This window comes from Kryptolebias marmoratus, linkage group LG22 (genome assembly GCF_001649575.2).
Source record: "Kryptolebias marmoratus isolate JLee-2015 linkage group LG22, ASM164957v2, whole genome shotgun sequence".
NCBI classification, from domain to species: Eukaryota; Metazoa; Chordata; class Actinopteri; order Cyprinodontiformes; family Rivulidae; genus Kryptolebias; species Kryptolebias marmoratus.
This window is the reverse complement of record NC_051451.1, coordinates 25,871,638-25,885,051: the sequence shown is the minus strand read 5'-3', so window position 1 is coordinate 25,885,051 and position 13,414 is coordinate 25,871,638. Positions and strand designations below refer to the sequence as shown.

General features: G+C 44.7%; 1 protein-coding gene across 1 annotated transcript in view; it reads left to right on the top strand.

Moving 5' to 3' along the window:
- The first annotated feature begins 10,764 nt into the window (after positions 1 to 10,764).
- The window catches only part of LOC108240659 (endothelin-converting enzyme-like 1), a 60,562-nt gene continuing 57,912 nt past the window's right edge, over positions 10,765 to 13,414 (top strand). Inside the window, exon 1 of the mRNA XM_017424280.3 lies at positions 10,765 to 10,843. The gene's annotated coding sequence lies outside the window, so the exon portion shown is untranslated. The remainder of the gene's footprint in view (positions 10,844 to 13,414) is intronic.

Genomic DNA, 13,414 nt, shown 5'->3' with positions numbered 1-13,414 from the left:
GGGGGGGGGGGGAGAGAACACTCAAGGAAGCAGAAACACAAAGCGAACCGTGCTCGTACACTAAAAACAAAACAAAACAAAAAAAAAGGGAACAGAGGAGCGTGTTGGCACAAGCAGGCGACGCACACATGCACACCAACTGTTACCGCTCCTTCATCAACCCTCCGGGCCAGAAATTACACATGCAAGCGTTTTAGCCGTCTGACAGGGGCAGGGCAGACTTGGCCGGGGGAGCCGAGAATATTTGCAGCAAACAGACTTGCGGAGGGCTGGTGATCTCACCGCGTCAGAGAAACATGAAGTATTTGTTGCCACGGGGCCAAGAGAGCAGGGAGCGGTGGGGTAAGCTGCACTCTGCGGGTGAGGGGGGTGGGGGGGTGGAGGTGGAGGTGGAATTAGCTGCTGTGAGATTTTATTCAGCACAGTTTCCACATCGATCCCAGAGAGAGCACAAAGAAGAATTACGCAACGAAGCGGTTGCTCAACTCCAATTACAGGCTTTCGTGTAAACAGAGGGGAGGAGGCGAGGAGAAAAAAACGAAAGTGACTGCGTGTCGAGTCCGCAGACAAGTGAAAGGACGGGTACCACCTGCCGCCATTTTAACCTGAGATCCTGCGTGATCTGTTGGGGGTGACTCTCAGCTACCACCACGGCAAAATTTGGCTCAATATCTGCAAAACCGACTCCTCTGCAGCCATTTTTGTGTTTGCTGAAGAGACCTTAAAGTCATTTCCTAGTTTCAGGTTCTTACAGAACCTTTACGGGCTCGAAGTACGTGTTGGGGTGACTCTCAGCTACTACCACGCCAAATTTTAGCTCAATATCCGTAAAACTGACGGAATCAGAGCCGTCCTCGTGTTTGCTGAGGTTGGGTTGACTCCAGCCGTTGGTGGTTGGTGAGATATTTCGCTAACAGACGAGCACACACTGAGTCAGTGAATGAAAAGCTAAGCGTACGCTCTCACGTGCGCGCTCCGTGTTCGGATGAATGCATCCGTCGTGCGTGATGAGTCTCGGCGTGACGTCCGGGGCGCCGGGCATGTTTTGACGTTTGAGAGCTTGGCCGGCCCGGGTGATAGCAGGACAGTCCAGAAATAGAAACGTTTCGTGAAAACATGGGAGTGAGGAAACGTTTCGGTGCAAAGACTAGTTTCGTAATCCCCCCGGAGCGACAGAGGCTTGTCTGCTCCACTCCAGCTCCCTTTTCGCCCTAATTCACTTCTGCAGCTCCAACGCATTTAACCCAGTGTCAGCTCTGACTCGGCCTGCTCCCGTACCCCGGCCTTTCCTTCTGTCAGCTCGGGTTTGTTATGAAAGACTTGACTGCACTTTTCTCCTTTTTCTTTGGGAGTGCTGTCAACACAAGAAGCAAGTAAGTGACGGCTGAGTTACAGTAAAGCAGTAATCTGCCCTCGGAGAGCCCAGACACGAGTAAACAAGGTGTGGCTCGGCTCAGAAACGTTCATTTCCCTGACCAAACAACCTCTGAGTCATTTTGTTTTTTTGCGGATCGCGAGCAGCAACAACAGGAGCCAAACCTTCCCGTCTGCATCTGGCAAGCTGCCGCAGAATGAACTTGTCGGGGTTCGGGGCATGATGTTTATGTAAGAGGGCCGAACGCAGGCGGCTCGGCATTAGTCATGAGTCCAAGTCGTTCAAACCGAGCATCCGTTAAACAGACAGATACACCAGCTGACCTTCGGCCGCGCTGCACCGCTGCTGCTGCAGCAGTAATAATAAACGCTGTGGGAAAAATGTTCCAGAGGATTCTTCTGAACAGCCAATAAAATCTGCCAAAAGGAGCTGAAAAAGGACTTCGGCTCGTGTGACCCGAGTTTGACCAGAGTCTAAAATAAAACCTGTTTTCTTTTCATTCCTCCTGTGATTCCCACGGACTTTCCGCTCGGCTTTGAAGGCAAACTATGGAGTCAAACCTAAACCAGAAGATTTAATCCCAACTTCTGACCCCACGACCTTGAAATCACTAGGCATCACCCTTGACCCATGAGGTGTCCAATCAGGTGTCCACGATCAGGGATCTGACCTTTGACCAGATCAGCAACAAAATCTAATCGGTGCAGTTTGAGTTTACACACGTAGTGTTTTAGCTATACTTAATGAAGCTCAGAAATGTGGGTACGCACTCAATGTAAACGAAGCCGAGTCCTTCAAAAAACCCACGTGGAACGACTTCAGGCTGTCGGTACGCAAATATGGCAGATTGGAACAAGCATTTAGGTGGAGATGAAGGAGCAAACCTGCAGCTAAACGTGAAAGAACAGACAAAAAAACCCAAGTAAAATGGCTGTCTCGGCTACATTGGTAAGCTGAGCCATTTTGAGTCACTTCGGCTGTTTTCGTAGGTAAACAAACACATGGTAGTTTAATTTCAGGACAGATTAACCATCAATATGAGAAATAGTTCTTTTTGTTTTGGAAAAACCAGATCTACAGCATAAAAATGGTTTAAACTAGGAAACTACACTTGTGGGAGTTTATTTTGAATTTTGACGTGAAAACACACAATTTTACAACCTGTTGGACTGAATGTTGCTGCTAGAAGAGACCCGAGAGGGAGACGGAAAGTTTCTGTGTGGTTCTAAGATATATCCCCTCCAATGAGAAGATTTCATTAAGCAACAGCTGAATATCTGTTGAGAAACTTCAGTTCGTGTCGTTGCCACGACCAGAACACTTTGTTCCACATTCATGAAACAGAGTGGGGCAAACAGCGCCGAGCTTGAATGTTTTATGACGGGTTAATCTGAACTTTGAACGCAGAAACGGCCGGGAAAACTCTCCAGGAGTTTCCCTGCTCACCTCAGTTTGATCGTATTCAAATGTCTGCACAAACTGTGGCTCCTTTGTTTCCTCGGTGATGTGAAAGCTCTACGCTGGGAGCTGAGAATCGCTGGGATTTCCTCGTTTGCTCGCAGAAATCTCAACATAAGACGCCCTTTGTGTCTTCAAGCGTTTGTGTGGTCAATCGAACCCATGTTCGGCAGCTCACTAATACCAAAGCTGAGTAATCCTCAGAGAAAACCAGGCGCTTTGTTCTCTAGAAGTACATTACAAACTAATTTCCATTTAAGAAAAGCCCAGACTGTCAGCTGGCTAAACCCAGACCCATCTCCGCTCGCCATTTGCCCGAACATCGGATCAATGTAGATCCAGATCAATAGGCTTATTAGGGCTGCAGCTGAGTGGTCCACAAAGCCGATTAGCAGAGTCTCCAATGGCGTGCGTCCTCAGGTAGAAGACAGGTCGCCAGTCACAAGGTCATTGTGGCACGGTTACCACGACGACTCGGTGCATTTAATAAAATATTCTGCTGGTGTTGATGCTAATGCTGATGATGTCATCACACATTAACTGCCAGTGTTCCTGAAGTCTTCATTATAAACCACAAACATGAAGGGAATTTAAAAAAAAAATGCTTTCAAAGTAATTCCATTTCACTTTTCAGGGCTTTTGAGCCTTTTTCGTTCGATTACTCGCGAGCTTTCAGCGACTAATCTGATCATTTCGGACAATTAAGTAAAAAGACGGATTCGGGTGTTTTGGAAATGGAGCACATGATGAGTGTATGAACTGCAAAGTGACACGGTGAGCATCCGGCAGAAAACCGGCAGTATTTTGACACACCGGCACAGGAGCTCTCCTCTGACAGCCCTGGATGTCCACAGCTAACCAGGCTCAAAACCAAAAATATAAGCAAGGATAACAAGAAAAATGGCTTTTTAAAAATAAAAATGTTGTTTTAATGCTGAGATTTGTTAAACATGTTGAAATGAAAATGATCAGAGCTAGCTAAAAGCTAATAGGAGCAAAACATTACCTAAAAGCTAAGCTAAAATAAGCTAAATGTTAGCTAAAAGCTAAAACTAGCATGTGGCTAGCCATAAACAGAAAGTAGTAAAAGGCTAGCGAAAGGCTACAAGTAGCAAAAGGGTAGCTAAAAGCTAAGGTAGCAAATGGCTAGCTAGTATCAAAATGGAACAATGTTTTTAAAGGGAAAGATGAGATTTGAGTGTATTTATATTGGGAAAATAATTGTAAATAAAGGTAAATATTGCGAAAACTATAAAACCTAAAGGTTGCTAAAATAGCACAAAGTACGCAGAAGTAGTTAGGCTGGAAAAAATATGCAGATAATCATTTTTTTTTAAAAAGCTGGTCCAAATCCAAAAAGATTTCAGCATGGATGGATGTGGGCAACAGAATAATGTGCACGGTCAAGAGTACAAAAAGGCTGCAAGCCGTCCAAACGAAAGCACGGCTCGCTGTGCGATTGGTGGTGTCCTTTCTAAACACCGCAACAGAAAATTTGCTTTATTTCTGCTCCGACAGGCCGGTGAGACGCCGGCTGAAGACCTTGGCGTTTGACTTCCTGTTGCAGCTGAAGATGAATGGATCGCTCTCGTCTGTTTTGATATCTATCTGTGAACAGGACCTCGTCCATAAATACTAAGGGGGGAGTAGCACCGCCGTGACACCCTTCCTCCCACCACTTCCCACTCCCCCCACCACCATCCAGCACAAAGGCCACCTTTGACCGAGAGGCCCTGCAACGAGCTGGAGGAGGGAGTGGCGCGGGGAGATATCTGATGACTCAGAGGCTGAGAACGCCACTGCACAAACTGTGTGATTAATGAATGCTGCATCATCATCATCACATTTTGGCCTTCGCCCAAGGCTCTGAGATCATCTGCTCTGACTCGGCTCAGATTAATCTAAAAGAAGGAAGTGCACCTTAACCTATAGATTATTTCCTCCCTCAGTGGCAAGCTCGCGTTGCGTTTGGCTTGTCTGTTTTCGAAGCCGCCGAGGTGTGCTGCGGGGCGCGCTTATTGATCCGGAGCCTTGTGTCTCATGTGCTGGCTCAGGGCTTTATTTGCAGCTGCTGTTACTGGAAATGGATCCCCGGAGCGATCTGGATTCAGCTGATCCAATTAAACGCTGTGAATAATTGATCTGACAGTGAAACCGAGCCCTGTCACATGGGAGCGGTGACATCATCTGAAAACGTACTCTTGTGCAGCTGGACCGCCCCCCTCCCCCTCCGGGGTTGTTCGCTCCATAATCAGTACTCTGTATCTGATTACCGCCTGTGAAGGACGGGAGGGGAGGTTACGCCAGCGTAAGACAGAACCGACGGCCCCGGATTCTGGAAGTGCGCGAGATAATCACATGTTGCAAACCTGAGCTCGCTAATCTGAGCAAAATGAACTTTCATTTCACGCCGCCGAGGCTGAGGGAAACAGATAAGTCTTTGTTTTCCTTCTCGCAGTCCCTGCCTCTCATTTTGGGTCGGTTCGCGTTGCGTGCTACAAAGGCTGCGCGAACAACATGGGATCTGCTCGGGCCGATTATCTTCTTTTCTGTTGGCCATGAAATGAGGTGCAAATAGGAGCCATCTTTGTCCTTGGCCTTGAAGTAAACTTGGATTGTGATATCTAATGAAACCCCTCCAGAGAGGTCTGCTCCTACTGCTCGCCGCCTTTTCATCTAGAGCTGCACAACAAATGAGAAAAGGAGGCTGCTGAACATCCAGCATGTTGTTTGAATTAGTCCCTAACCCGCGGTCAGGAAGGAGGGGAGGTAGCGGTGGTGGCGGGGTGGGAGGCGATACGTCCCCCCTTTGGTTTCTCACAGGGAGAGGAAAGGGTGTGGGGTCCCTGTTCCAGCTGACTCTCGTGTTGCAAACATTTTTGCTGGGCTGGCTCTTGCATGAACTCGATGGCCCCGCGGAATCACTCAGAGAGCTTCTGTCCACGTGGCCGCGCTGCCGTTGTGCAAAGCAATGATTTGCAGAGCGGCGTTGTTTCCGACCGGCTGCAGAGGACTTTTTTAAATCAACATCTAAACCGGATTCACATGAAAGCATGTTCACTGGAGACGTGACCCCAGTCTTGTTATTCTGCTCCGGATCTCTTATTGACAAGAACAATCTGGGATACGACTTTAAATAAGACAAAACGCCCATTACTAGCATGCATAGACAAATAAAGGCCTAAAAAATAAAAAAAATACTCCCTTGGTTCACTTTAAAACCCCATTCAGCAGCTTGTCAACATCTCATTTCAGATATGAGTCCTTACATAAGAATGATGTAATAATTTCTTTCCCAACTTCTTCTGTTTAAGAATATTAAATTCCCACAAAAACCCAAACAAGGAACCAGATGAATCATTTGCTGGCATCCGGCCTGCTCCTGCTAAAGCAGATTTTCATTAGCTTCTTGCTCATCACAAGGTTTTCTCTGGCACTGTGTGCGGTTGAGACAGTGTTTTGTTTTCTTAAAGCGATAGCTCAAAAGAAAGGGTATGAAAATTTAACCATTTGCTGCCTTACTTTAAAGAAAAAGACAGATTACCAAGCTAACAGCTGGCCAGTGTGCAATTTAACACCTTCAAACAAATTCAATATTATATACTTTTAAGTGGTTATTATAGAAATCCTTTTTATAAACATTTACATTATCATCAATTTAGCAGTAAACTCTAATTTACATAGGATTATTTGGTTACTTTTGAGTGCAAATAATGGCAGAAACAGCTAGCACTACCACAGCTAGCTACCTGTAGCACATTTAGCTAACTGTAGCACTTTGTTGTAGCACGTTTCACTAGCTGTAGCACTTTAGCGAACACTTTTGAACACATATTGGAGTTATCCTAACCCTCTTGGGTCTTGGCTGTTATGAGCTAGCTGTTAGCTCAAAAAAGCAATTTTGGGATATTTATGACGACTCTTTTATCAAACTGAAAATAAAGTAGCGGGCTCCAGACAAATGCTAGCATAATACTACGTTAGCAGTCGTGTTTAGCATTTTCCTCTTCTTAAAATCACAACGTTCATTTTGTGGTTTATTTGTTTTCAAACAAAGAAAATGAAACATGTTAGTCATATATCTCAAAACAGCCTCCTGCTTCTGTTGAGCTGCTTGTAAAAGCCTCGAGGGCACAAAATATTATGTTTCATAATGACTAATCCAGTCATTTTTAGGCACTCTTGGTTCAACAATGCCAGTGAAGATAAGCTTATCCACTTTAAGAGGAAATTGGTATTCAAAAACACTGCATGGCTACTCATTTTTCCATGAATCAACCCATTTGAACCGGAGACCCGGGACAACGAGGGGGACTATTTCAGTTAATTGGACGAGGACGCTGACAGCTCCATCCATCACCTTCCGTTTTCTTTATCGCCAGCCGTGCGTCTGGTTGGAAGTTTTCCCTTGTCTGTCGAATCCGAGGGCTGCTTGGAGACCCGGCTCGGAGTGAAATCTTTCAAGCGGCGCCATGACATGAGATCGACCTCCCGAAAGAAGGTCATGCGCTGTTGCCGTGGCGACGGGGAACACCAGCAGTATGTTAAGAAGGTATAGCCGGGAGGGGCGTCGGGGGCATTTAAACTGAATCTGGGGCTAAGGAATTCTGTAGGTGGCTGCGGATGTGCGTTGAATATTAAAAATATTCCCCCCAAATGGAGTCAGAGTAGCTGCGCCTTTTATTCGTTGCACCGCTCTGATGTTCCATATCCATTAACATCTGGTAATGCTCAATACGCACCATGACACATCCGGCTCTCTGGACAACGAGGGTATTTTTAGACGTGTACTCATTAGCGCTGAGAGATCATTTGTAATGGAGGACGGGCAGGGGAGAGGGGAGAGACGCCATCCATGTTCAAATACCTGAGGAGCGAGTGGATTTGGCTGGTGGCGAAGGGGGTCGAAGGTGGGGCGAGAGCAGAGGGGTCCGAGAACTGCGGCGCAATAAAGAAGTCAGGGCGAGGGCAGGAGAATTATGCAGCACATTATGCGGTGCGCTCCGGGCTCTAATTTTAAAATATAGACAACACATGTAGCCTCCGACTAATTACACATGCTAATGGTCTCAGGACTGAATCCATTGTTCCCACCAGGATCGACATTCCTGCAGTTATTCAGCCATGATTCATAAAAGCTCGTCAGGTCTATTAGCAGAGCAGCTATCTTTCAGGATCACGCGTGTTATCGATCTGACAGACTAATCCATTATTCTTCTCTGAGTTTTATATATATATATATATATATCCTGTAGTCCACATGTACCATATTTCCTGTTTGGGTCAGACAATGGGGGTATTGAATTGTGGAAGGGTTATCTGCTTTTCCATAATGGCATTCTGATTTAATTTGCCGCAGCAGGGAAAGTGCCGTCTCTTTCTCCAGGTGGAGGTTAGATTGGATAAGAATATAGCGTCGTTGTCTTACAAAGAGGACACAAATACAGATTGCACAGCAGACAAGGTTTTTCCACTTCCCTCCTCTGCAAGTCTCCAGGATTTAGGCTGGTACAACAGTGCCCCCTAATGGACATGTTGAGGTTTGGTTCTGTGTTTCTTTTGTTTTTTTGTTTTTTTTTGGACTGCAGCTTTTACAGAATGAAATGTTTATGCAGTGCAGTTAGGACGGTAGCTGTACCGCCATGTCTCTTTTGGACTAAAAGACATTTCACTGACTGATGGAGTACTTTAAAAAATGATGGATTCTGAGTCTACAAACCTGCTTTTGTGTTTGCTGGACGTGTCCCAACTCGGTGAGCTGAGAATGACTCTCACCTACTACAACACCTAAATTTAGCCCCGTATCTGTAAAATTATTGAATTATAGCTATTTTTGTGTTTGTTTTAAAAGTCATTATTTACTCGGTTTACCAGATAACGATTTAAGTCTTGATGGTTGTGGCTGAGAGTCGTTCTCAACGCACTCATGAGGTCATAATGTTGTTTTTAAACAGCTATAACTATGTCATTTCTCTAGATAAGATGATCTGAAACGCCTTCAAGGATCGCTAGGCTTTTAATTTGAAATGTTTTGTTATGTTTATCCAGGATTTCATCCCCTTAACGACCAAATGCAGCATTAACTCAGAGAAAAACTGCTGACAAAGCCTACAGACGTTGATAGGGGGAGAAAAAAATGCAGACGAGAGGCTGGTGAGTAGGATTCAGACCACGGGGTGTTGATTTCTGGGAACGTGGCTCCGGAGGCTGGAAGCAAGAAGACAGATGGCAACATGGTGAGCCGATTCCCCTGCGAGGCGTCACCAGCAACAAGAAATCCATTTACGAGGCGGCTCTCCGGGTGCAACGCCACTAATTTAGGTCTGATGAAGAACACGGGGGCTGATCACCGGCGAGGGGGACTCACAGCCATCTCTGAAAGGATTTTTGAGACGGCCAGATGTGCTGTGGGATGAATTTGATTCAGCTGTGCGCAGACCCACAGGGGGATTTTAAGAGGACACTTTATCTCGTTACGTCGAGTGTCTATGGAGCTTTATATACAGGAGGTGCTGTTCTGTGACGGAGCATCAGCAGCATCAATACAAGCTTTAACAGAGAACATTTGGTAAACAATGGTGTTCCACCAGTCTGTTGTTACTGTTACTGGGATAAAACATCTGCTATCCCCAAAAATTTCAAAACCATTTTGCGTTACATGATTATTTACACAGAATTCTTTTGTTATTAGCGAGTACAAAGAGTGATAGTAGCAGCTATGTGGTGATTGGTGGTTTTGTGTGTGTGAGTGCTTCCTGGTGGGCGTCTCCTGAGCAGGTGACTGACGCCTCATCACCANATAACCACTTCCTTGTTGCCGTGTGGATCAAGACCTGTACCCGAGACTCACCTAGCTCTCCTTCTCTTGCAGACCACTCCGGACACCGCCCACTGTATATAGTCTCACCCTGTAAATAAATTCACTTACCTTTACTTCCGTCTCCGTGTTTTGGTCTTGGTTTCGCTCTTCTGGACAGTACCTCCCTAGTTATGACAGGCAATCAGCATGTCCGAACCGATATATGTCAAGTCTGACAGCAGCAATCAGTGGTCTGAAACCCGACTGTGGCAGGTCGGGACATCAGCAGTACATGTTCTATACTGCAGTCGACAACAAAACATTTTCCTTATCCAGCAGACATTGCTCAGCGGTAAAAACCATCAGAACAAACGTGATGGTCTTCTTGTAATGAAGTGGGTGGAGCTTCACTTGGGTTCTAGGTGAGGGGCTGGACTTGGCTTGCTGTTGTTAGGTTGTGACGCAACAATTCTGAGTTTTTGAAACAGGTCATTTTGCAGACACCAGAAAGCATTTACTTATTGTCAAAAAACAGCAGGGTGGGTTTTTTTGCACTTGAAGTGTTTCTAGAAGCAGTAGATACCCAAATGGAAGTACAAAAACATGCAAAAAGTGAATTTTGCATAATAGGTCCTTTTTAAAAGCTCCGTGAGTTCCTCAATACTCTGAATGTGACCTGGCTGTCTTGGTTGACATGTTTTTGTAACATTGCAGGGACATCAGAGATAATGCCACTGGATCGGCAGACTAGCATGATAGTTCCCCCTTTTTAAAAAGGGGGACGGTATGGTGTGTTCCAGTTACAGCAAAATCACACTCCTCAGACTTCTTGGTAAGGTCTATTCAGGGGTGCTGGAGATGAGAGTTTAATTGATGGTCAAACCTCAGATTCAGGAGGAACAGTACAAGTTCTGTCCTGGCCTGAAACCCGAGGGTTTCTGTCCAGAGAGCGAAACCAAAACCACACACGGAGACGAGGATAACGGTAAGTGCATTTATTTACAGGTGAAGCTATGTAAAGTGGTCAGTTTCTGAAGGAGTCTGCAAGAGAAGGAGAACCGGGTGAGTCTCGGGTACAATTCGGTTTCCAAGATGGTTGTAAGGATTATAATGTCTCTTTGTTTGCTTACAGGTCCTAGCGGAAGGTTGCGGCGTCGAGGAGGAGCAGAGCAGTTCCAGTAGTCCCAGAAGAGGAGCCAGTTTGCAGCGAGGTAAGTATCCGTGATTATCCAGGTAAGTAGTCCTTCAGATCCGTAGTCGTGGCGTGGCAAAAAACCTGAGTCGTAGGCACAAACAGAGAACGTGATTAGCTTAAGGAGCATAAGTTAGGTTAGACGCTAAGGCGGAGAATCTAACCCAGAAGGTTCGATGCTCCAGCGAAGATCTGATCCCAGCCTGCTGCTTAAGTACCGGCTGGTCTCATCAGTAGGAACTGGAACACCTGTGGAGGAATGATTAGTGGCACTGCCCATAAGGCGGGGCCAAACCCAAATCCTCACATGGCCGTAGAATACTGGACCAGCTCTTTACTCTGGGTAGTGACCGAAAGAATGACATTGCGGATTTAGGCAGTTGAAATGAGCTGCTGCTCCTCCACTTCAAGAGGAGCCAGTTGAGGTGGTTCAGGAGGTATATGTCACTTTGCTGGCCTGGGATGGCCTTGGAATTCTTCTGTAAGAGCTGGAAAAGATGGCTGTGGAGAGGGATGTCTGGACCTCCCTGCTCAAGCTGCTGCCCCTGCAACCTGTCTTCGGAACAATAGCAGTGGATGGATGGACGGATGGACGGATGGACGGATGGATGAACAGGGTTGACACCATCAATTTTTGACAGTTTCCAACAAAGGTGTCCCTCAGAGTGTCAAGCTCACAGTTTCTATTGTGTTAGTTAGTTTGTTCTACTACTTCACCAAATTTTAATTAAATATCTGTAAAACCGACCATTTTTGTTTTTTCTGAGATCAGTTGGCTGTGGTGGCTATCTTGAATTGGGCTGACTCAAAGAGTTAATTGGTTGCAGATGTAGACAAAGCAATTACTTTCTAAAAGATTTTTTGAAAACTTGTTCAGTAGATATATTTTGCTAACAGACATAGTTGACTCCAATATTTAATGGCTGTCAGGGAGGACCGTGGCAACTATCATTTGTAGATGTACATCCAATGATTACTTTTTTGAGAGTTTTAATAACTGGCAAAGTACTTTATGAGACTTTTTGCTCACACAACAGACAATCACTTGCATATGTGGGCAAAAGCATTATCACTGGCTGGAAGAGTACAAACCTCTGCCAAGGCCATAGATTCACTTAAAAACTAGTCCAATTTGGGTCATGATCTGGATCACCACCAACATTTCATTACTTGATTAATGTGAAAACCCCAACATTTACTAAAATTTTCATCCAAAACCATTTTAATTTTTAAGTAATCTTGCAAACAGGCAAACAAATACTGAAAACAACCTCCTTGGTGGAGGTAATTCAAAGCCCAGCATTCCATCAAGGAATGCATATTACCCTGCTGCTTTTCAAACCACAGTTTTAAACTAAGATTGTCTGTTGTTGAGAAGGGGCATAAATGTGTCAGTTTTCGTTAAACCTTGTAAAGAGGTTATGCACAATCTTTTGTGATAAGGCAATATCTTAATCTGTTAGTGCTGGAAATATGTGTTGAAGATGGAATGAATTGATATACTTAGGACCCAAACCTGCCACCAACACACAGAATAAAGCATTTACAGGCTTTATTTAAAATTAAGACTGAAGCTTTGGACTCTGGACTGCAAGGACTGATTGCTGATCTGAAGTAGAGAGAGGCAGGTGAGTGACAGGGGTTAGGCAGGTCAGCACAGTTTTGCTCAGAATGAGATTAAACCAACCTGTCAAGGTTATAGCTGACACAATGGAGACAGCCCAGGAAGAGCATGGTCCGAATAATGGTCCCGATAGATGATGAGGTCTTCACTGATCAAACAGGTTAGAGAAATCAGCGGGCAGAGCGGGATCCAGGGGGCAGGCAGGAGTAAAACCATAAGACCAGAGAACAAAAACTTATCAGACAAGAAGCAGGCAAAACATGGGTTCAGAAGGCAGAAATAGGTCAGATTCTTAAAAGCTTGGTTTGACTTGAAAAACCTGGATTTCTTTGGCAGGAAGCTTCAGATAATCTGGCACTAGTACTGTGGCTGGAGGAGGCTTATACACAGCTTGAGATAACTAGGCAGACACAGGTGAGCAGGGTTAAGTGATTGGGGAGTTGAGGGTAAGGAAAGCAATGTGAAAAGAAAAAAACATAAAAAAACAGGAAAAACATGACATGAACAGTCCAGAAATATAAATGATGACAGAAGTGAAGTGAAGTGAAATTTATTTATATAGCACTTTTCCGCAACAAGGCGATTCAAAGTGCTTTACAACACAGAAACAACAATCAGTGTACATAATCAAATACGGATAAAAACATCATATCAAACATCATAAAAACATCATAATCAAATATAATCTAAATGAAATATAAGATAATTTAAATAAAATCATGAAACTAAACACATCTAAACATGAGCTGAGACAGTCAAAATAGTAGCTGAAATAATCTAAATATCATCATGATAAAGTTAAAGCTGAACTAAACAACAATTAGGAATCTAACAATATCTAAAATATGAGCTAAGATAAACTAAACTAAACTAAATGTACAGGAAGTCTAAATAAGCTAACATAAACTGAAACATGATAATGCTAAACTAAAGGTACAAGAGGCTAACTAATAGTACCAGAGGCTC